The sequence below is a fragment of the Notolabrus celidotus genome, chromosome 17 (genome assembly GCF_009762535.1).
Source record: "Notolabrus celidotus isolate fNotCel1 chromosome 17, fNotCel1.pri, whole genome shotgun sequence".
Classification (NCBI taxonomy): domain Eukaryota; kingdom Metazoa; phylum Chordata; class Actinopteri; order Labriformes; family Labridae; genus Notolabrus; species Notolabrus celidotus.
Window position 1 is genome coordinate 7,606,856 of NC_048288.1, and position 24,866 is coordinate 7,631,721.

Sequence of the window (24,866 nt, forward strand, 5' to 3'; positions counted from 1 at the left end):
CCTGAACGTCAGAAGTCCATCTGTCTGTGGTGAAACTTTTGCCACTCACCTTGTTGTCGATCATCCACATCAAACAGGGCAGGCAGGGATATGTCTGCAGTGAATCAGGAGAGAACACCCTGGTTCCCAACATCCTATTACACTCAAAAAAAGCAACCTGGGTGTCTGTTTTATCAACATAAGTACAACATGTAGCTTCTATTATATTTATTCTTGTTTAGTAGTTAAACATTTTTCTAAATCATGTAGTTTAAACATGACATGCAAAATCCTTAAAACTACAAGATTATTTTATGTCAAAACAACCTAATGGATTTAGGTAGGAATCCCATCTGCAATACCTCTCCAGAGCAGAAGGTGGCAGTAACGTGTGACATCTACAGTGGAGAAATGTCTTAATCAGTAAGCGCTTATTTTAAAGGCTACCAAGTCAAGATCCATATTTTTTGTTTGTCATTGTTTGCCTTCTCTGGGGAATCGAGTTCTATTCCAACAAACCCAGTCTGTTTTGTGGTCTTCTTCCAAACTTGACACCAACTGGGGTAAACTAAGTCGGCACTTTTAAACTGCTAAATGTAAACATTCTTGATATGTAAAAAATGTCTTATTTTCTCAATAATGACTATTTGAGAGTTTATTTTCACATGATAAAAAGGTTTTTCTCACAATTCAAATCATTTCTGATGATTGAACATACGGGCTGCACAGTGGTTCAGTGGGTAGCACTGTTGCCTCTAAGTTAGAAGGTTCCAGGTTCGAGTCAGGTGCCTTTCTGTGTGAAGTTTGCATGTTCTCCTTGTGCATGGGTGGGTTCTCTCCGGGTACTCCGGCTTCCTCGCACAGTTCAAAAGCATGCTCACCAGTTTCATTGGTCTCTCTAAATTGCCTGTATGTGTGTGTGTGTGAATAGTTGTCTGCCTCCGCCCTAAGTCAGCTCCCCGCAACCCTGAACGGGATAAGTGGTCATGATTATGGATGGATTGAACTTTAGTTTTGTTCAGTCAGCACGATTCATTAGTGTTATTGTACCATTCAAAATTAAGTTGGACCCAAACATCGCAAATAAGTAATAGTAACGTCAAAACTTTATTTTCACTCAACATATTTACAACTAGTTGGTTCAACAAAATTGTGTCTTGTTAAATGAAAGCATTTTAATTAGGTGGAAATTCTTTCCATAATTGTATTACGTTCACCCAACAAAATATTTCTTTGAGCGTAGTCAGTGAAATCATTGGGCTTCTACCACAGAGACAGGTTGATCATGAAATGCAATAAATTAAGCAGTTGTATCATTAATAACTTTTGCCTTTAAACTGTCTCTGGCCACTTCCTGCAGTTTTTAAAAAGCCTCTTGTACAGACATGACAGCACTCATCTTTTTCTTGGTGCTAATGCTAGCTGCGGCTGATGCAGCCTAGCATTCCTTAACACCATCTCTGTGGCTATGATGAGTTTTTTGGGTTATATCTTGAAGATTTTTTCCTCCTCTGGGAATCCTTGCAGCAAATGTTTTTCTGTAACTGTATTGTTCCCCTCTGTTTAAAACCTCCAAATCAGTGACGCCATGTTTACTCTCTCATGTGCTTGTTCTACTCAAGCGTGCCTACGGCTTTGGTGGTGAAGCTTTCAGCAGTGAGTCTGCCCCCTGGTGGCTGGCTGCAGTATAGCTCAAAAAATCTGTCTCCCCCAGCAGTCAAACTTTAAAAAATGATCATCCGTATCCGTATACTGTGGTGATATGTAGTTAGTATTTGACTGTTTTGTGTCCAAGGCCTCTTTTTCCTGAAAAGTTTCTTTTTCGTTAGTTATTAGAGTTTAAAAAACGGGGTTTTACTTCCGGGTTTCCTTTGATTCACAGCCGCCATAGAGAGAAACTTCAAAGGACACACAGCGTCTTATGACGCTACGCTGTAGGGCGGAGCTTATTACAGTGGCTTCGCAAGCTCTGGCTGCACAATGGCGGCGCCAAGGAGAGGGATTTTTTGGCTTCAGAACTGTACAACAGGAAGAGGCGGAGCAACGCTGTCCATTTTTATTTACAGTCTATGGTTCTAATGCTTTGGGATCAATACTGCCACCTACAGTGCCAGAATGAGCATCCCTGATTAAAACTGAGTTAAAGAAAACATTTCACCTCGTTTCCCCCTTTATACGTAATATGCCATACACTGATACTCAAGGTGATTTTCTTTGCTACTTTTGCTCTGAGTAGTCTGTAAAGTGTTTAGAATAATTTCTCTGGAGTGATACAACTCCCAGCGGGTCTGCCACATTAAGGTGTTTCAATGAGAATTATGTTTAACTTAAGGTACGTTCACACCTGGATTATTCTGAGAAGTTGTTCTGAAACGGGATGTTTTGTGCAAACCAAGATTGCCTACAACAGATGGAATACAGCAAGTGGATGGAGCTTTTATCCCAGATGTTAAAAGTAAGACCCCCATATAATATGATCAAATGACATGATATGAAAATAGACACCAAGATAATTATTGGCACTTTCAAAGTAGTCATCTATAAAATATTTATTTTGCTTGTGTAAACATTTCTTCTGTATTGTCGTATCTGTGATTTTTGAACGTCAATTTGAACAAGGAACTAGCTGTATGCTAACATTAGTATTCTTATGTTGGCTAACGGGCTGTCTGATATGTTACTTAACTTAAAATATGGCCTGATCTCTCACAATATTTCTCTGTCCGTTGCCTTCATGGCTGCCTATGAAATCAGTGAGCTATGAAAGAACTGGGCTTACAACCTGGAACACAAAATAACCCATATTAATATTTAAGCTACCCACCGTGAGCGTGACGTCACAAGGGGATGGCCGCACGTGGAAAAGGTGACGTTATCGATTATTTTTGTTATGGTTTAAGAGAAAATATTGAAAAAGGAGTGTTTTCTATTGTTTTTGTTTCAGTCATATTAAAAAAATCTTGTAACAGATGATACATGGATTGTCAATGTATGAGTTTGTCATGTTTGAAATGATCGTGTCCTCGCTGCTGTTTATTAAGAACTATGATGAACTGGTCAAAGGTCAAACCTGTGTAAACATACATTGTCTTTATATCAAATCATCATGAGCTTGTGTTAATAATGAAGTATAACTCTGAAACTTCAAATTAGTGAATTAAATTCTGCAGCAGAAAGTATGATGTCATCAACTGGTTTCTCTGAGCACCTCCAATTATGACTGATTTCCAGCACCTCTGAATCCTCCTATAATATTAGACTAAATTATACCAGCACAGTAAAAAAGCCACACAACAGCAGACTGACAGTATAAATAAAACAGTCACATATATTGTCAGCCATTTGCCCATCTCCTTTGAGTCCTCCAAAGTTTAAGCTTCATACTCAAGCCCTAAATTTAATGCTTCCTTGTGGATATTAATAAAAACAAACTGTAAACATTTTATTGCGAGGCTGTTATTCTTTAAACTCTATTAAAATGTAGTTCTTGTCTCTTTTCACTCTCCCACAAATACAAAAGAATATTTATTCCCACAACAGGGCATGAATTTTATTTTGAAGCATAAAAATTTAACATGTCTAGACAAAGCAGTACATTCCTCAAGCGCTCCGAGGGCGCCCTGTCTTTCAAGGTGCTCGTTATATTCTTAAACGTGCTAATATTTGTGGTCAGAGTAAAAACTTTTCATTATTAAATTCAAGGCCGCCGTGGTCCTCCGGTGTTCGCCCATGGCATCGTCAGCTCTGAAGCATACAGGCCGATCTCCGGGATAATTTCATGGGTTCCCTCCTCGGGGATATCGATCCCTTTTATGATGAAAGAGAGGCATTGTACAACACTGGTCCAATTACAGTTTCAGCACCTGCACACGGCACAATCATTTCTTTTTGTTCATCCTGTGAAGAGCGTTATCAGTCATTTGCCGTCAATCAGCAGCCATGCTTAGATTAAGTTCTTGTTCAGCCACCCAAGACCCCTTTGAAAGTGAAATAAAGCGTATGATATTTCTCTCTTTTGTTACTGAATCTTTTGACTGACCAAACAACAGCAAAAAAACACAGGGTACCAATCAATACAGTTGCAAAATATCTTGACCTCTTTATCATTCTCAGTTTCTAGACAACAAACAGTGTATGTAATGTTAAGTCGAGACAAGACAGGGTTTTGCTCTGCAGCACAACATGTTCATATGTCTACATCTTCATACCAAATAGATCCATACACATTTAAATACAAAACTAATGGTGTTGTCAAGTAAAAACAAGTCACTTTCTTGCTAATGAATCCCTTTAATGAGCTTCAGCCAGTTAGCCACAGTAGGAAATATTGTGTCTGTCATTTGCTGTTATTCTTCTGGTAGATTACCAAAAAATGTCACATGAATGTCCGAAGAATTTGCAATCCAAGGACCTGTTCCATGATTTTCCTGATACCTTGTCTCAACGCTTTCCCCATATTTTCTTCAACATGTGTGGTATTGACAAAACTATAAAATTAAACATGCCAGAATATAACACCAGAGGAAAAAGTAAAAATACATGGTTTTATTTTTGTTTGTTTCATTTTAGACAGGGGTGTGTCCAGACTTTTTAATAGAGGAAGTGATTTCATAGGGGTGGCCCTGAAGTATCCATTCACACTGAAACAAGTCCAGATGACATTTATTCATCATTTCTTTCTCCACTAATCAAACCTACTTTACAGAATGACACAAAGATATCATGTGGATGTTAGTCTCACGGATATAAGTTGTTAAATAAGAAATCATTTATTTATTTAATTGCAATTCATCCATAAATTTCAAGTTAATCATAATCAATCACATTTTCATCTCGTGTTTGAAATGTAATTATTTTGCACTTCAAAACACTGTTTAAGTCCAATGGAAAGCAATTCTTACCAGTGTCTTGATTTGGTAATCAAATGAATGCATTGGAATGTACTTTATGATGTTGACTTTTAGATTAATTATTCAAATAAATGCTGCTCTGCTGCATCAGACTGCTCTGAAACCATGACTCAGAGGTAAGAGACAACTTCACAGCTCTCTGATAGTAGACTGTAAAATACACAGCTTACTTTAATTACAATAATTTCCAGATAACACACATTAAGAAACCTGCAGGAATGCATGTGCAAATAATACAACACGCAATGGACACATGTTAAACAAAAACATCCCAAAGCTCCATTTACTTTGAGTGTTGTTGAAAAACTGAGGAAAATGACTTTAACAAAAGAAAATATGAGGAGTGAGTCATCATTGTCCAAAGTTTTGGTACAAGGGACGAACTTGATAAAATAAAAAAGAAATCTCTCACCTGAAATCACAGAAGTGAGATGGAACACTAGAGGTGATAATGCACTTACTGCCCAAGTGCTGTAGTTCACTTCTTCAATTTAGATTCATCCACAGGTCTGCAGTGATTTTCATACTCCAGTATTGTACTCTGATGGCTTTTGTGTAATTGCCTGCTGATATCACCTGTATGCTTAGCTCGTAGGTGGTAGCTCAATCTTGGTGATATTTTAGTTAAATATTTCCCGTCATAGCAGCAGCAGGAAGCAGGAAGACACTGCGGCAGTTTGACCATGGTGTGTAGAAGGGACAAAATAGCACATGATATAAGAAAAGATCATTTCTAACCCTACTCGCATTGCAATCAACACTTAAACACTGACGGTCCTAAAAATAATGCAACAGTGACAACATGTGGATCTTCTATACTTACTTTAAACTAGTCCATGGAAAAAACAAGAGCATAAGAACACAGGGAACACACAGTAACACTCATGGTAGACGTAACAATGAACTGACACAGAAGGGAGGGAACACAGAAACTATACACACACACACACACACACACACACACACACACACACACACACACACACACACACACACACACACACACACTGGGTAACGAGAAAGGGGAAACAGGTGAGACAACACAACACAGGTGTAGACAATCAAAAACACAATAACTAACTAAACCTAACACACTGGGAGATTGTTCTAAAAAATAAAAAAGGAAACACTAAACTATACACAGATAAGGTATACACTAACATAAGGGTATACAAAAAGTAAGAAGAATATATAAACTACACTTAGGAAACAACTGAAATATAACACGAGAAAATCAACACATGAAACAGGTAGCACTAGAAACTTAATAAACCTGCACGAAAACAAGAATAACAAAACAAATCATAAAATAAGAACTTTGAACGGACTGAAACATTACAACACTCAAGGTATTTCTTCAACCCATTGCAATGCCCTGTTACTGTTTCAAAGTTTTTGACTCATTGGTATCAGTGTAAGCTTGTACGGTTAATTGTATTTTCTCACCAGGCTCCGTGGTTGTCTCATTTTTTCCTGATTTATATCAGAAATATTGGCGTAACCATAAAACAATATTTTGAATTCTCTTTTTCTCTCAGCTTCTACAGCTTCGTCACTTTGTCTTCATCATATTGTAACTATTTTCCAGTACATAGATAAAAATAGAATTAACAAAGGAGCGTATGAGACATCTTCATAGCATGGTTTGAAGTTAAGCATTGCTGGTTCTATAATAATAGATTTATTGTATATTTTCATGGGAACACATTAAGTGATGATGAATTAGTAAGTTGTTTGTGTTTATTACCAGAACTGGCAGATGGCAACGAATGCTAATTTTTCACTTTGAATGGATTAATTAGTCTTTAATTGATGGTGTCCCGGGGTTAATGTTGAGCAGAGAGAGAGGCGCAGGGGGGATGCTGGTTTGTCCGAGCTCTCGGATAACTGTGACACTCGATGAAGAGACAGGAGACGAGCGTGTCTGATAAATATCTAGTATTCCCTGTGGCTCTCCCTCTGACACTGACAATATCCACACTTGACAACATCAGATGTGTTGATTCAGTGCATGACTGCATTGATTTGCTTTTACAGTAAGCGTGCAGTGTTGTCACGGCTGATACTGAACCAGAGTCAGTAAAAAAAGAGATGAGGTGAGAGGTGAGCCAGGTCTTTAAAGGAGCTTCCTCGTGGTCATTCTCAATGGCAGTTTTATGAAAGATCAAAAAAATACTATGATAGCATGCACCTATAAAAATGTGGTCACTATGACAACTGAGAGGAAATAAAGAGGATGTGTGCACAAATGCATTTTACTCGAGGGATTTTTGTAACCACCCAAACAGCACGGATTGAAAAAAAACACCTTTGTCATATGGGAGTCTTGACAGGAGATACTTCCTGGCAGTGCCGAGGAGTGAAATCCACCTCACTGTCAGTCTGCCACCTGCATTGTTATGTTATGACACTTCAAACATCTGGAGAGCACTTTAGGTTGTGAAGCATCCAGTTTTCTGCAGGAAGAAATTACAAATCATGGAGGAGGGCAGCTGCGACCTGAAGGCTTGAGAGGGGGGGTTGTGACTGCAGGGTTGCCAGTTTGACTACTGAAAGCCATCAGGGAATATCTGAGCTGGGGGAGTAGAATGAAAAACACTCTGCTCTTGGCTTGACAATGGCTCCGATGTGCCCGTATGTAAGAGAGGGATTTTCAATAATTCTGTGGTAATGCTCCGGTAGCTCTGGGCAGCTCTCACAGAATGTCACTGTGTATTGAAAAGCTCTGACAGTCCACGCTCTTTATCATGTGGTCTTGATAAAGACAACTGAAAGGTTTATCCTGTTTTTATTTAAGAAGTATTTCAGAACGCTACCTTGACCAAATCAGCTGGTGAATGGTTTTGAGCTGATGACATGGTCTCATGAGCTTGACAGTCTATACTAGTGTGTCTCACTCAAAGGATTTTAAGGGAGATTTTTTACAACAGAGAAAAAACATGCTTAACCTTACATTGTCTAAAACATGGACATAGTCTCAGTGATGTCATCCATTGGTTTCTGAAGAGGTGTCATATGCTGGCCTCTGGTCTTAAAATATGAAGCCAATGTTGAAGTGCTAAAAAGTGCAGTTCATCGAGTGTCCACTAGATGCTGTTTGCAGAAACACCAGAAGCCACATACACACCCATTCAAAGAAGACAATCTTTACGGTAGAAATAAACATGTTTACAGCCTGGTACAAAGAACAGATTTGGTCTAAATAGCTAATTTCTCTATCTGCACACACTGTACGGGGGTTGAATATTTTTCATAACAGGTTTGTTTTGAAGATATTAAACTTAAGAGTTTTACCTAATTAAGGTCATTGCTAACCTGACTGACAAGCAGGCACAATGTAGCTTTTAGTGAGGAGGCCTCTTGCTATTTTAACTGAAAGTTAGATTGAATCAGCATTAACCAATATTCAAACGATATATGCTTTAAGCCTCCTCTACAGAAACAATCTGGGTGGTCACAGAGGCTACGTCCATGTATTGTAAAGCCCATGGTAATGCTGAAATCTACTAACTTCTGACTAATCTGAAAACAGACAAAGACCTTAAGTTGTGGGCAAAGCCTTGCAGCCTGGTAAACTGCTACAATGTGCTCATCATTAGCTTTTAGAGCCAGCTTCATGTGATCACTGGATGAATTGCACTTTTACGCACTTCTACATTGGCTTTATTTTTCAACACCACTTGGTGTTCACGCACAAAACAAGGTTAAATAACACGTATTAACCATTTCTGACTCCTGCTGAACAGACTTGGTAGAAATGCTTAATGATATACATAAGTATGTTACAATTGGCGTATAATCCCCTAATTATAGTTTTGCTCTTGTTAACTTAGAATGAGACTTTTATATCCAAAGAAGAGCAGGTCCCCTTCATATAGGCCACCATTTGGCACAGAACAGACAAACTTATAACAAATGGCGTATTTGTATTCAGTGAGTGATCCTGTGAAATGCACTGGTTGGAAGACAAAGAAGTTGGGCCCAATAAAATTAGTAATGATTGAAGGTTTTGATAGGAAAAACTTGACAAATGGAGGATCAAACTTAACATAGGAAAGCCACCATCACTTCATCAACTGGAGGAGTGAGCAAGGGAGTGTTTCCGTCTAGAACCTGACCACTACATATTACTTCATAATCCTATTTCTAAACACTGTACCTTTAAGCTATCATACAGTTGTTACATTTCTCTGTATGAGTTTTATAATTTGGAAATATCACCAGTGAATATATCGTTCTTCTATACTTAACTGTTCGTGAGGAGTCTTTAGATACTGCAAAAGTTATATCTAGTGAATTCAAGGTAAAGTGTAGCAACACAAAATGCTCTAAGTCTATAACAACCAATCTCATTAAAGTGGTTTGTTCTTAGGTCCCCTCTCTTATATGTTCTTTATGTATTTGTAGCACAATTTAAAGCGTTTTCACATCGTTGTATTTGCTTAATACTTTTGCATTTCTGAATTTTCATTGTTTTGGTATCACAGCCTGTTTCTCCTGATGAAACACATTGGTCTGTTGGTCGGTGAGTTTGCACTTTAAGGCTGATGCAGTTCATGAGTGGGTTTATCAGATTACAGGTGGGGCCCAAGCCACCCCATTATCACACCCCTGTAGTCCAGTGCCCATGTGAATAATTACAGTCTTGTTGTCATATTTTCTCCTGTTTACACCAAAACAGACATATGGACTTCCTGTTTGTACCCCTCTATTGCTCTGATGAGGGAAAATAATCAACCATCCACGTCTCGTTCTGATCCAAACTTCATATGAAGCTTTAGCAGCCTGAGTTTGTCAAATCAAGTTGCATCTTCCAAAATAAAGTCTTTCATGTGCACAAGTTTCTTTTTGTGTTTGCCAGGAAAGCAGCTTAGTGTATGTTTACAAAAAGGGAATATAAATTAAAAGGATATTTATCTGGAGGATCTCCAGCTGAAGCCTCATAGAAGCCTCCGATTATATTCTTAATACATTTCTGCACCACAGAGGATTTATCCCACCTTGGGGATTGTTTAATGAGCAGTATGCAATTCAAGTTTTTGTATTTGTGGGTTTTCTGATGGATGAAAATCATGATTATTATATAACCACAAGAACTTTCAACTAAGTAAATATAACCAAACAGACATGTCTGGTATGTTTCTCTCCTTATGTACTTCAAAAACTTGACAAATATTCTGAGCATCCACAGAGGTTATTACATTCTGTGATTAAAGTTTCAAAGAGGCAGCATTTCTCTAAAATTTAACCTTTCAGCAAAAACAGGGCTTTTCTGGCTCTTCAAATGGCAGAGATGAGTCCTTGAAGTGCCAACAAAACCTGCCAATGCAAGTCAGAAATTTTAGTTTTGGTGGTAAGAGCGATCGGTTTCCAAGTAAGCACAACTGGGGAGATTCTGGCAATGGTTTATGCATCCACTCTCCAATAAATCTGACTGTGATTTTTAAGAAGAGGTACAAAAAAATACCAGCTTCTTCCATCAGCAGGCATCGTGAGTCCTCTCACAGGTGTGTTATAACACCTGTGTATGATTTTGTAAAGGGTTAATTTACCCACTGCATTGATTACTGACCACCTGGCTTCAGACTCTTGTTCCATTATTTGTATCAGAATTAGGATCTCTCTCCCAGATTGTTTTAAAGGTTTGTATCTGAAAAAGTTATTGCTATAAATCCATAAGAGCTGATTGTGAATGTAGATTGAGTTTGTATTGCTTCTCCTTTGTTCCTCTTCTTCATTCAGACTAAAAACAGTATCACATATATTTAGTTGCGTCCTCATTTCAAACTCTGTCACTGCTTCATTTGTAAGGACTGATCCCTTTGATTTTGTGTATTTCTTTCAAATTCTGTTTTTAAACCTGTTTCTAAACCTCAAAATTCCAGTGTTTGAACTCAAATCCACTCCACACCACACCTGATCAACAGCCTTCACCACATTTCAGTAGAAGGCTGTGATCAGAGTGCCATCCTCCACACTTAGTCACATCAAGAGAAGCAATCTTTCGAGGTTATCAGAGGATGACCTTCCACTTTTACATCAAACCTGATCTGGGTGTCTAATGTGAGGCAAAACATCCTCCTGTGTGGAAACCTTGTCTGAATTATATCTTGTAGCTAAAAATGCTCTGTAGCAGGATGAAAATGTGCTGGAATATCAACAGAGTTCTGATTATATTCAAAGAAACATCCAAAGAGGAACATTTTGTTTTCCTACAGTTTGAAGAATTCTCTGCATTCAGCTCGTACATTGAGACAGTGAAAGCCTCAATCTTAGTCATCTTTTCAACAGACTAAAGGTGCCTAAAGTACGCAAGATCTTAACTCAAGGAGATGGACAAATACTTGAGTATTTAAAGACTGAATACAATTAAAGGCCGGAACTTTCTTCTTTTCTGGTTCAGCACATTAGTTGAGTACTTTTATTTTTACTGGTGTAGAAGACATAACATAACCATCTGAAAAAGAGATAGACGGATCAATCGTCAAAGCCAATACTAGTATTATGAAATAATCGGCATCTGCCGATGCTTACACTCCTGAGGCAGATTACAAAATTAAATGTCTGCAGCCTCATCAGGCTGCTGTCCAGCGATGTTAACACTTATTATGATGTGTAAGATAATGCAGTTTAATATTGCTGCTGTCAAAAATGTATGACATGCTCTGAAATCTTTAGTACAATCCAGTGTATTTTTCTATTTTATGAATGAATCTAAAACATGTTACTGGCTAAAATGTCCACATTTATAAGATTATAATGTGCATGGACTAATGGATGTTATAATTGTATTGTTGTATGGGTCTTATATATTGGCCATCAGCTGACCTGCACTCTAATTATCAGCATCAGCCATTTATAAACCGATATCTGTCGATCTCTAATCTGAAGAGCATTCATTGGCTGTTTCTGTTCAAAGCTAATTGAACTGCTTGTAATATTTGAAAGACTACAACGCTTAAACTGATAAATAGATACATTTAAGTTATACATTCATCTGTGTCATGGTAATGTCATCAAACTTCCAGGCATGAGTCCTTTGTGTTTAAGTCTTAAATCCAAGTTAGAAGAATCTGAGATTATTCACCGTTAAATGAAACATCATTCATCATAAAGAGGAGTGATGTTTTACCCCAAACTATTTACTGTATGAACCTGGACTGACTGTTGGAGATCTTCTGTGTGCAGAAAACATATTTATTTAAATATATTTAATTATTATTTCATATATTGGTATCATGTCAGTGTGTCTGGAAACTTGAGTTATCAATAAAGTTAGAGTGCTGTATGTTGTGTGTAAATGCACAGTGTGCCTCGCTTAACTGAGGAACGTCTTCATCAGTTCTGTTGCTGTGGGATCACTGCGGGAGTCTAGCATTACTGCTAGCTTACTGACAAAGTTAGCAACAGTTCAAGTAACTTTACTGTCCCACTTTATTTTGCTGGCTGCATCCTGGACAGATGTCTGTTACAGTTTGAGGTTGTCCCTGTCTACTCCCCCATGTTACTCTTAAACACTGAACATGTTGCCCTGCTCTTGCTTTCATTTGCAGTTAAATATTTGAAAGAAAAAAATGCACAATCGCTGGCTCCTCTTTAGACATCCTGGCAGGAACTGTTGCTGAATGATACAACGTGTGAACATACATGGAGGTGACCACAAGTACCAGCCTTTGCTCCAATTGGAATCAATTATTAGAGACTTAAATAAAAAAGAAAAACTGTCTTTATCAGTGAATCAGTCCTCATCCTCCACTCCATCCTCTGAGTTCAATACTTGAGCTCAAGTCTGAGTCATCAGTGCTCAAGACCGAGTTGAGTCACGAGTCCTGGAATTCAGGATACAAATCCGACTTGAGTCTCAGTCATGTTGGCTAATTCACTTTCATCCATGTGGATACAAGTTTTCAATGTCTGTCACAGGCATCATATTCAGTGCACGCCTCTTTGTGATCAGATTTTACTTTCTTGTTTAATCATGATGTTATTTCTAGTTTGTTTGATTTCATTAATCTTTATATATGCTTTATATACACTGATCGATATGCCAACAAGTGTTTTTCTCAGTGATATTGTGCTGTTCTGATTAACAGTAATGCAGAAATATATATTAAAACATTTTTCATTGAACTTACAATGATGTAAATTAAAATAATCTATAATTTCACCTAAAGGCACTGAAACCAACATGTGGAGTCTGTTACAAATAAGATTTTATGAGGTGGAGAGATTGTTGAACATGAGGAATAAAACAACAGGTTGTCCGATAAATCCGGGCGTCTTCCTGTGTGGTGTATCTGTTCAGTAAGGTCCACAAGGTGCAGTTTTTGTGTAGCTGTGTAGTCTACAGGCTTCACCAGTTCATTTGGTTCTTCCACTATTTAAAATTCAACCAACTTTTCAGATGAAAAAATTAACTTTATTAAAAGTGCATCTTATATTCTGAATGTTAAAGTAAGTTACATTCATAGACTTGAAAACTATATGGGTACATCACTGAATCAAAAAGAAGTCATTACTTAAGTATAGTGTACTTTGTTCAGCCCTCGTCTGTAGGAGACCCAAATTTACTTGAAATGATATTCAGTTCATGTTTGATTAACAAAGGCTTTAACTGACCTCTTGAAATGAAGATGTGACAAGTCTCCACCTGCTGCTCCTCACACTCAGAGTGTCTGGTGTGAGGCACAGTTCAGCACCATTAATGCCATGACCTCTTCTTTTGTCAAAGACTGATTCAAGCAAGCTTTTAGATAATAAATAAGTCTACTAGGCCCTGAACTTTGTCAAACACAGCATATATACTTTATGATCTTTAATAAAGCATCTAATACAAGTAAGCATCCACACAAGTAGGAGAATGAAACAGACAAACAGGATGAGAGAGAGACAAGGGCAACGTGCAGACAAGACAACGCAAGAGAGGAGGCTGAGTCTCCTGGAGGACAAACACACAGATCCAAAACATCTGGAGTGAGGGGAGAGAGAGAAAGAGAGAGAGGTCCCTGGACAGTTGATAGTCCTGCACAGAGAAGCTTGAGTGAGAAGAGAGGACAAGGAGGAGAAGCTGTGGAGAGAGGAGGGCGGAAAGATAAGCACACAGCTTGGACGCTAGTGTGCTAAGGGACACAGACACGCATGCTTGAAGAGATTCTGTGGTTTTTAGAAAAGCTGGCAGGACAAGCTGTATCAGAGCTAGACTTGATAAATTCACTGAGACTGAACCTCTTAGAGAGACTGTGGTGACAGGTATGAGGTCTGAGGTAGTCACAGAAACGGGGACTAGGTGATGAAGGCCAGAGACGACTTGGAGTTTAGATTTTTAATTTCCTTTCTTGTATGAATGCAACATCTGCCCCATGACATCTGATTTGCATTTTTTTTTAGAAAACCCAAGCACCACAGATATTCCCTGAATCGTCTTTTCTGTGCTCTGTAACAGTTCAGTCTAATTGACACTCTAAAACCAAGTTTGTAATTGTCACATACAAACACAGGAAGTGATGACAATAAGTGAAAACCCTCTTTCCAGTCCCTCCAGGACTTCACATGGCTTTTTCTATGAGTGCCGCGGCCTGTGAGGTCGGATTTTGAGGCAGTCGTTTGAAAAAGTGTCAGTGTTTTGAGGGTTATAACAAATGCTGCAATCAAAGACATCTACTGGCCGAGCAAGCTGTTTGTCTTCTGACATCACTGCTGGTCATCTGCAGGGTCCAGATGCCAAATAAAAAGTGTAAAAGTTGAATGAAAGCAGAACAACATGCTGTTAAATGCAGATTTTTCATAGTGTGCTCATTTCAGTGATATAAAATCTGAGAAAAATCCAAACATCTTAAAATTTTGGATTATATAATTTGTATTATTTATCATGGAGTCATCTCTGTAAAGACACTGCAGTGTGCGGTCATGTTATGAGGCTAGATCAGAACAGCTGTCTGCTTGTCAGACAAAACAAAATAAAGGTCCTAGCATGCTGTGTTCCACGATAGTAAAGATGCCGTCAGTTGTGTTCTCAAGCTGTAGTGGCAGATCTCTTACTTCAATTTGAAATGTCACTTGGTTAGTAGGAGCACTCTTTTCTGACGCGTGTCCACCGTCATTCATAAAAAATAAAAATAATCAATTTACTCACAGGTCCGTAGTTCAATCTCAGTTTATTCCATGAGAGTTTTTCCATATTCTTCCACTGAAAACATACTCAAAAACAGGCTCAAATAGGTCACGGTCAAAAAGCATTACTCGTGACGCTCCATCTAACCCAAAACAAAAGAATGTATTTACACACACCTGTGCCTCCTGCCTTATATAATTACTGGCCCCGCCCATAACCAAAACCCAGCAGGTAAATTCCCACTTAAACTAAAACGGCTTCTACAAATCCGGCCCCTAATTATAAGGTAGGCGTTCTTATAATTAACTTAAATGCTGAGCTAATTAACATTAACATTAACTCATAAACATAGCTCTACCGTTAACAAAGTTATTTCCTCTATTGGACATCATAATCACTGTATCATTCTTAACAAACAAATAGTATTGACATGCAATAACAAAGTGTTCTCGATCTTCTTGAATCTTCATATGAAAGACTCCTTTTTTGAGGCAGGAAGTGCCTACATCCTTAAAGAAAGTCCATTTGTAAGGCTGGAAGTGCCTACATCCTTAAAGAAAGTTCATTTGTAAGGCTGGAAGTGCCTACATCCTTAAAGAAAGTTCATTTGTAAGGCTGGAAGTGCCTACATCCTTAAAGAAAGTCCATTTGTAAGGCTGGAAGTGCCTACATCCTTAAAGAAAGTTCATTTGTAAGGCTGGAAGTGCCTACATCCTTTGAAGAAAGTCCGTTTGTGAGACAGGGAATGCCTACATCCTTAAATAAAGTCCGTTTGTGAGACAGGGAATGCCTACATCCTTAAATAAAGTCCATTTGTGAGGCAGGAAATGCCCACATCATTCAGTCCTTAGCTTCACATATAAGGCAAAGCTTGTCAACGGGTCTTTCCAGAGTGCTGGACTTTGTCCTGACCAGCACCTGCCGAACAAGTCCTTTGGCGTCTTCTACACAAGTTGTTAGAGGGGCAGGGGCAAAAACTAATAGTAAAAAGCGAACCTGCGTTTTAAAGTTATGTTTTTGGGGCACTTTTGCCTTTATTGATAGGACAGCGGAAGAGCGACAGGAAATGTGGTTAGTAGAAAGAGGGTGAAGACATGCAGCAAGTGGTCGAGGTTGGGAGTTGAACCTGCGACTGCTGCGAAGAGGACTGTAGCTTTGTTCATGGGGTGCACTTGAACCACTAGACCAACAACGCCTATGTTGTGAGCCCTTCAGTTTTCCATCGCTCCTTGTCATTCTGTTACCATACGGTAGTTTCGAAAATAAAAGGTTGGCTGGTTAAATTTTAGGTGGGTACCTGAGCAGCAGGTTACTTGGAGGTTACAGAATTGGAATAATGTTTCTAACCCCTGGTAACCAGAAAGAGGATTTAAAAAAAACATATTGAGGAACAAGTAATACGAAGTGGGCTGGGGCCCTCCCTGATAAATTTTGAGCATCCACAGTTAGTTGTCTGCATTCTGGTAAATATTTATAAAAGGGCACCTGAGGGGGCAAGCTATTACACTTTATACACTGGAAGAAGATTTCAGAGGGCTCCTTGTTTGGATTTTATCCTCAGGTAAGGTATCAACAGGGGCATTTTTCACATGTTCAACATTTACAAAGGAATATAAGAGGGCACATCTGGAGGAGTTATTTAGACATAAGGGCACCAGGGTGATCACTGGATACAGTAATTTATACCCTGATGTTTATACAACATTGCAGACATAGTAGGATCAATATTTTCAATATCAAATCAGTGTTCTTGGTTATGTGTGTGTCTACTTCTGGGGGGGATAGTGCTTAGGGGGAGTCAGGGGTCAGATTTGTGGAAAAGTGGATCTGCCAAAACTGCGAGGTCAGAAAAAAGGTGCGGTTTCTTTCAAGAAAAGCTCTTAATTTTCTATCAGAATTTCATCAGTTAAAAACGAATCAAAGCTAACGATCGGCTAGCAGCTAAGAAACACATGTAATAAAAAGATCACATGTAGATGAACCATGAGATAGTTTGTATTTGTTTTCATAGGAACTTAACGTCACCACACCTCCTCACTACCTCTGTTACAAACCCTGAACCAGTCTCTCTGTGAACTCAGAGAAAAGAAGCTTCCATGAAATTCCAGGTAAGACAGCAAACACTTCAAAGAGGTATGTCTCTGAGATAACTGTCCTGAGGTAATTGATTTCGCCTGTTATCCAAAATGCACACAGAGAAATGCTGGGTTATGTTATCTCCTCAAACACAGGGTCAGAGCGGCCGGGTCAGGTTTTCTTGGTTGTTTTCAGAGAGTTGGGTAGTTGTAGTGTCATCCAGCTGCAGGTGGTTCACCTTCAGTGACGTTTTACACCTCAAAGAAACGACCGTCACTCGTCCATATTTTTATATCTACCAGGCGGCTAGGTCAACTTTCTGGTCGTCTCTCTTGGACTCCCTTAAAACCCTAAAGGCTGACTTTCTGCTCGAGTGTTTAAGAGAAACATTAAGCAGAAGAAAAGGTTGGTAAATAATTTTACATCTTCATTGAAAAATTACAGTCAATGCTCTTTAAGTGTTGCTTTTGCACCGAGTTAATAGAACATTAGCTTGCAAATTTGTGAGATGAAAGCTCCAGGCAAGATCAGCCCCCAGTTACCCTAAAACTAAACCAATCACACTATTTGTTCACGTTATATTTCATTAAGTTATAGCTTCTAATCCTGAATACTCGTAAAAGAAGGATGAGTTTATAGTTTGAAGGAGGCTATCACTTTAAGTGTTACGGGACGCAAAAATGAACTTCTCCCTCTGGCCCCTTAAGACATAAGATGCAGGACATTCCCTCTCTGGAGAAAATGACATGAAAGAAAAGGTAGGTAACACTTTTAACCTTAAGTGAAATATCCTTGTCTGAGTAGTGTTAGAAAAGATGTTAGCTTGATAGCTTAACACTAGCTATCCTTCACTTAGCCAGCTAGCTAGCCATATACTTCCATCTGACTAGGAACAAAAAGATAATGCAGTGGTTTTTGTCGTTAATGCACATGAGTCTGACACAGAGAAGGGGAAATTATGTAACTGCTACTTCAACTGTAGGGCCTATCTTGTACAATAAGTGAGTGCATATATGCCAACACACACACACACACACACACACACCTCACCTGGTAATAAAAGCAAGCAGAAAGCAGACTACTGAGGTGTGGATTTAATGTGAGATGTACGACCCTGTAGTCACTACACATTTTTGTTTCCCACTTTGTTTAGCTACCCACTTCACCAAAACAGACAGTAGTGATCTGGCACCATTGGTGCCCTTAAGCGTGTTATCACCTGTCTCTGTAAAGAATAGGTAAAACATAGCTGTAGACCAATTTGCAGCTTTTACTGAAACGTGTAGATATAAGTTGGATCATACAATCTGAACACAATCAAAGTTAAGCGTTTGAAAAAACAATATATGTGGTGCTGGTTTACCTCAGTGTTTATAGCGTGCCCATGATGTCCTGACGCTCTGACCCCAGGTTTAACGCCAACCCCCGGCCCTTTGGTGCATGTCACCCCCAATATCCCCTGAACATATGTCCTGTTTCTATCCACTCTGTCTAGTAGTGAACAACGCCAAAATAAGAACACCAAGCCATAACAGTTTAGTTTCATCTAAAATAGGAAAACCAACAAATATTCCTTCCGAGAAAATAATTACAAACCAACCGGAAATGTATTTATCAGGAAAATTCTCAGTCACAAAGCAATCAGAAAAAGTTTCAAAGTTTGACCAACAATACAAGTAAAACCATTTTACAAAGTGTACTACGGTACTGTCTAGCGGACTGTCTTCTTAATCTTAAACAGCCAGGGTGGGTTTTTTCTGGTGGTGGGAATCCAGAGATTTTTGGTATTGATGGCAAAAGATTCCAAGGAAATGCTACTCACGCTGAAAAAATTACCTCAGCTTTTCAAATGTACACCGCAATCTTACAAACTCTCGTCACCAGGTTTATGGGGATGGATCGCTTTGTGGTCAAATCATGAAGCTTATTATATAACAGTGTTGTTGTGTCAGGGTGTAAATTGAGTGAAAATAATAACGATAATCTTTATTCATATAGCACTTTTCAAAACAGGGTTACAAAGTGCTTTACAAATGTGAAAGAAGCTAAAAGACAATAAAAGGGAAATGTGAGGAAGACAATGACTAAAAGTTAAAGAAAAAAAAACTGCAGGGAAGTAACAGCTAAAATAAATGACAAAGATAAAAAGGTTAAGACCGCCAACAAATAAAAGATAAAATAACATTGGAAGACTAAAAACAACAAAAGATAAAATATTTAATCAACTAAAAGATCAGAAATATAAAATGATAAAAACTCAACAGTGATTAAAATAATAAAAGCATCTGGATTAAAACACATTCAGGCGACATCTCCTGTAAAAGCACGTGGATAAAAATGTGTTTTTCAAAGAGATTTAAAAGAGGATAAAGGAGTGATCTCCTCTGGGTGTTTCTTCCTGCACATTTTTTACTGAAAAGATTAGTTTGAATGGACTAGACGATATATGAAAACAGTAGCTAAGGTGTATTGACTAAGAAGTCAAATTTAAAAGCTGTGTGAGCAAAAACAGACAACAAAACACTGCATGAGAAGAAAGAGAGCTCCATGAAAATCTTACAAGTTTCCACAAAAACTATGGCACAGTGTGTAATGACTTGTTTATCTTCTAATATATCATCACTCAATACTTAATGCCAACACTTTCCTTAAAAAGGTTGTTGTATTATTCAGCAGCTGTAGTGTGAATGCTTTGTTTTCTAGCTGTTTTTAAAAGTGTGAAGCCAAATTCAATTGTGCAGTTTTGCTGTGTATATTTTATAAATCTTTTATATGTGCAAACTATTTAAAACTGTAGAGCTGGAATAATGATGGCAATAAGTGAATAATGTTGATATGTATTTGTGCAGATGAGGTAATGAGACTTTGTAAACTTTACATCCTTCATATTTTTCTCATGTTGCTCAGATTGATCTGGTTTTGTGTTAAGTTGGCACTCAGGTTCTGCATTATGGAGCATGAACATAGGCTAAAGATATCCTCATGTTAACAGTGCTTCACTTATGATGTACATGATGAACAAGTTGTTGTTTTAAGTGTCATAAGACATTAAACCCTCTTCCTGAGATGACTACAGAATTAGATCTGTGTTTTTACAGTGTGAGGGTGTTAGTATGAATTATGCTGGTTCAGCCAAGTGTATTAGTCTATATAAGTGACACTCTTATGTGTGAAGTTACATGCTGGAAGATTCACTTTAACACTTTAAGAAGTTGCTTCCCCTGACATACAATGAAACTATCACAGAGTGGAAGGATTAAAAGTGATCAATAGTAGAGTTCGACTCACCTTCTGCTCTATTTGAAACACAACAAGTTTACTGACCACAGACCTGCAGGCGAAGAAACAATTCAGATGTAGCTTTGATCACGTCTGACTCAGTTTTCGAGAGAGAGGGGGGAGATGGAGAGAGTTAAGGTGGTGGCCCTCAGCATTTATCAAAGGGCTTTCAGATTCTTTGACAAAGCTTCCTCTCTCCACAGCAGCATACTGATGTACAGGAGCCCACGCACACTGATCTCTCCAAGGATTGGGTGATGTGTGTAATGCCAAAGAGAGCTGTGTAGTACCTTTTAGAGAGCTGATCATTGGTATACTGAGGAGTAGATACGCCAGGCGAAGCTACAACTTACTGTCCTTATTGATTTGAAACCCTGTCAAGAAATACTCATCACCAATGTTTATATACTTCAGGTCATATCTTCAGAAGTACTTATTTTTTCCAAAAACCAAAAGGCATTTAATTCACTGCACATTTAGACTAGACAAAGCACACCAGCATCCTTACCCTACAGTTTGTTTGTTTTTCATTTGTCTACATTGAAGGGATAGTTCAGTTTTTTTTTCCATTGGGGTTGCTTGAGTTTTATGTCACTCGTAATTTAAATGTCCAAAATTGACAAAATATCTGGGGTGTACATTGTAATAATGATAAAACTAGTGCAAAACCCAGCAGACTTTCTGGTGGCAAAGTGAAGTGCTGAAAAAATCACCAGCAGAGCGTAGACCTAAACCAAGATTGCTTGGGTTGGAGTCTTTCAAAGTTAGCTGACTTACCCGGCAGGACTGAGCCCGTCTGCACAAATCTGTAGCCTAGCTTGTGTGCTGTTTCACCCTGGAGTTTCTCATTACAGGGGCCGAGATGAGCTGCATCCTTTGTGGCAAGTACAATAACCAGTGACATAAAACTAAAAAATTAAATATCTCTTTAAGGTTAGCCCCCAACCCAAAAGCTCTCAGTGTCAGCTGATTTTTAACTAATGCTGCTACCTGGACCTCCACCAGATCCATGTCCGCCCGGTCCATCTTTGCTGCCATTTGCCCCTTTGCTCTCTCATCTGTCAACACCCATCGGCCGTGTTTTCAGAGTGTAGCATGTAGAAGAACCACTGGACAGTAGGAGTCATGAGACTGAGGATTTCACACAGTAATTACTGAATCAACCACCATTCGACTCCTCTCCGCATCCATGTTGTCTTTATTGGCATCTGAAACCTCTGACCTGTTGACCCCAGGCCTGGCTCCACTCATCATAGTTATGTGAGGTTGTAGATAAGTGAAATATGGTCTTAGGTCAACACAGTGTTTTATTCTGAAAATCAACCGGATGTTTAAATGTCGTTTTGGTACCTAACTTCCTTTCTCACTTCATCTTCTCTGTGTATAATATTTCATCTCATTTATCTAGATCTCCATTAGCAAAAATAGAGATCTTGCTAATGGAGATCTGAATAAATGAGGTGAAATATTCATAATATGTTAAAAATTAAAAAAATAAAAGCTTAAAATGAAAAAAATAAAAGATAAAGCTGTGCAGCCCAAAACTCCAGTGCTGTCACAAAATAAAAGCTCCAGCAAAATTCAAGAAAAAACACAAGCTATTTCTAATTAAAGCATTAGCAGTAGCTTGCCTTGCTGTCCACACTGATCGTAGTAATGCTTGGTTTTGGCCTAGGACATGTAGGTTGCGGTTTTAATTTTTTTTTAATGTGCATTTTAGACACATTCACTACACACCTATCATTAGCACAAGTCAACCTGAAGTGTTAAAAATTTAGTCAGACACTGTATCAATCAACTTATGCTAGCTTCCATAGCTCTTTAATGACAGCATGTGGAAGCTGACAGAAAATGTTATTTCAGCTGGAAAACTGATGGAACCTAGAAAGAAATGAGAAGCAGCTTCACGCATACTTTTCTCTCAAGACTGTAATCAAAAACTGCAAAATAACTGTAGATATTGTAGTTAACCTGTCGCTTTTTGGGAATGTACATTGGCAGTAACCAGGAGTGTAGTACTGAAGCGCACCTATGACGACACTTGCCTTAATGAAACACTTAAAACAGTGACTGATAGTGCACATGGATTATTTTGGTCTACTCAGTTTGCAAAGGACATTACTAAGCATTCACTCATCATATGCACGCAGAATTCAGTAAAGAGTTCGTACATGGAGGAACAGAACCGCCCACAGGACTTCAAATATCAAGTCACGCATTGACGATGGAACAAAGAGGATCAGTCTATCGAACTGATCAGACTGCCTTTGCATTTTTACTACAGTTCTTAGACTTTAGAATAAATTCACTGAGGACAATCAGTCCTATATTACAGCGACTGGAAATTTTAAGGGGGAGCGTTTTCTTTTGCGGTACTCAGGTCATGATTTGATGCTGTGAATCTATCTGCCACCTTTAACCCTCTGTAAGCCCTAGGAAAACGTAACCTTGAAGGTCTTAAGGCGATCAAAAATGAGCATTGCTTTAAACTGATATAAATATGTCATATATTGATGGATCATTCCAATTTTTTTTAAATCTTTTAATTAACTTCAGTATTAATGTGACATACTGAATGTTCACTAATATTATAATTAACCCTTTAGTTACGACGTGTTTAAGAGCCAGAGAGAGGAATTTAGGGGAAGAAAAAAACACCAAAAATGGATCAGCTCCTGCATAATATAATGAAAACTTGAATTCTTTTTTTGAGTCAACACATTTTGACATATGTTGATGACTTACAACAACACTTTTTTTATCACTGCATTATTTTTCATGTAATGTCCTATGTTTAAAAAAGTTACGTTGAAGGTCTTAAGGCGATCAAAAATGGGCATTGCTTTAAACTGATATAAATATGTCATATATTGATGGATCGTTCCAATTTTTTTTTTAATCTTTAAATTAACTTCAGTGTTAATGATACATACTAAACATTCACTAATATTATAATTAACCCTTTAGTTACCACGTGTTACAGTGCCAGAGAGGGGAATTTAGGGGATGAAAAAACACTAAATTATTATCTCCTGTATAATACAATGAAAACTGGAAAAAAAAAATTGGGGTCAACACATTTTAACATATGTTGATGACTCACAACAACACTAATTAAATGACTGCATTATTTTTTTTGCAAAGTCATGTTTTATCAAAAAGTCACAATTTTGGCCTCAAATTGACCAAAAGTGGGCAGTCTAAACTGTTATAAATATGCCATACAATAATATATTTTTTCAAATTTTGAAAAAAAATCTTTCAATGGAAGTCATTCATCACTATCAATTGAAACAAATTTTATTTTCAAAAGTTTAACCCTTCATATGCCAGTCTGTGACTGATCCTTTGTTATGAAAAAACCCATGAAAAGCAAATGAGCTTTCTCTATACGTTTTTGGCTATAATTTGATCCCCCCTACACACACACACACACATTACTGTCACCATGCACATATACATACATCAATCTTGAGGATCAATATCAACACACAGAGACCTTCCTTGGTTGAATCTAATTTCAAAATTGCATGGAAGGCTCCAAAATGTAAAACTATAGCAAAAATTCCCAAAAAGAGCCAAAAAAATGATAATCAAAACCTACATGAAGTTTGGCCCACAGTGGAAACATGAAAAGTGGTTCATTCAGCTGAAAACCCTGAACATCATAGATTTTGAAGGCAAACCTACAATGTCAAAGCTGTTTTGAAAAAAAATATGATTTTTTCCTGCAGAATAATGGCATTCAAACTTTGAGTGTTTTATGCTTTTAGGTGGGGATTTAATCAGGGCATTTTTCCCATAAGGAATTCATTACTCCAATTTTGGCTACAGATATTCCCACACACACAAAATAATTTCACTAAACACACACATACACCACTTCCAGACATCTCAAGGTATGCAGTGAACTCAAAAAAGTCTGAACCCATTTGCCCTTTGGTACTCTAGAGCAGGATTTGTGCCCCTAGTGGACAAAGGGAGAGTAGCATGAATTTGGCAAAGGGATGAAAACTAAGAAAATGGCGCGATCTGGTGTTCTATGGTAAAAATCTAAATTTTAGGCCCCTGTGGTTTGGTTCACAACAATGAGTAACTCAGAACCTTTTTTTCTGATGTAGTAATTCCAGGATCAAAAAACGTGGTTTGAATGGGTTTCAATGGCTGCCATTTTTGGCTTAAGAGCATGAACGTTGGTAAAATGAGTACACTGGAGGACATTACACTTACCAAATCATATATGTAAAAATTTTGTAAATTGACCCAAACAACTCCACTGTCTTTAATATCATGCCCCAAGCTTAGAAAAAAACACCAAAACACAACAGGCGAATATTGCGAATGACCAAAAATGGGCTAAGGCTTACAGAGGGTTTTTAAGGTTAAATGATGACAGACCATTGTGTTTGTTTTCATCGTATTTCTTGCATTACACAATCTTTAGTCCTAAATGGATCTTGAAGTGCTTTAAAAAGTCTGTATGAACTTCAACCCGAGTATTCCAACTGCAA

General features: G+C 38.1%; 1 long non-coding RNA gene across 1 annotated transcript; it reads right to left on the bottom strand.

Annotated features, from left to right (window-relative positions):
- Positions 1-3,503: 3,503 nt before the first annotated feature.
- LOC117829247 lies at positions 3,504-5,543 on the bottom strand. The gene is made up of 2 exons (XR_004634586.1): positions 5,302-5,543; positions 3,504-3,786 (listed from the first exon to the last, which is right to left on the bottom strand). It is a non-coding gene; the product is annotated as an uncharacterized LOC117829247 (long non-coding RNA).
- Positions 5,544-24,866: the final 19,323 nt, after the last annotated feature.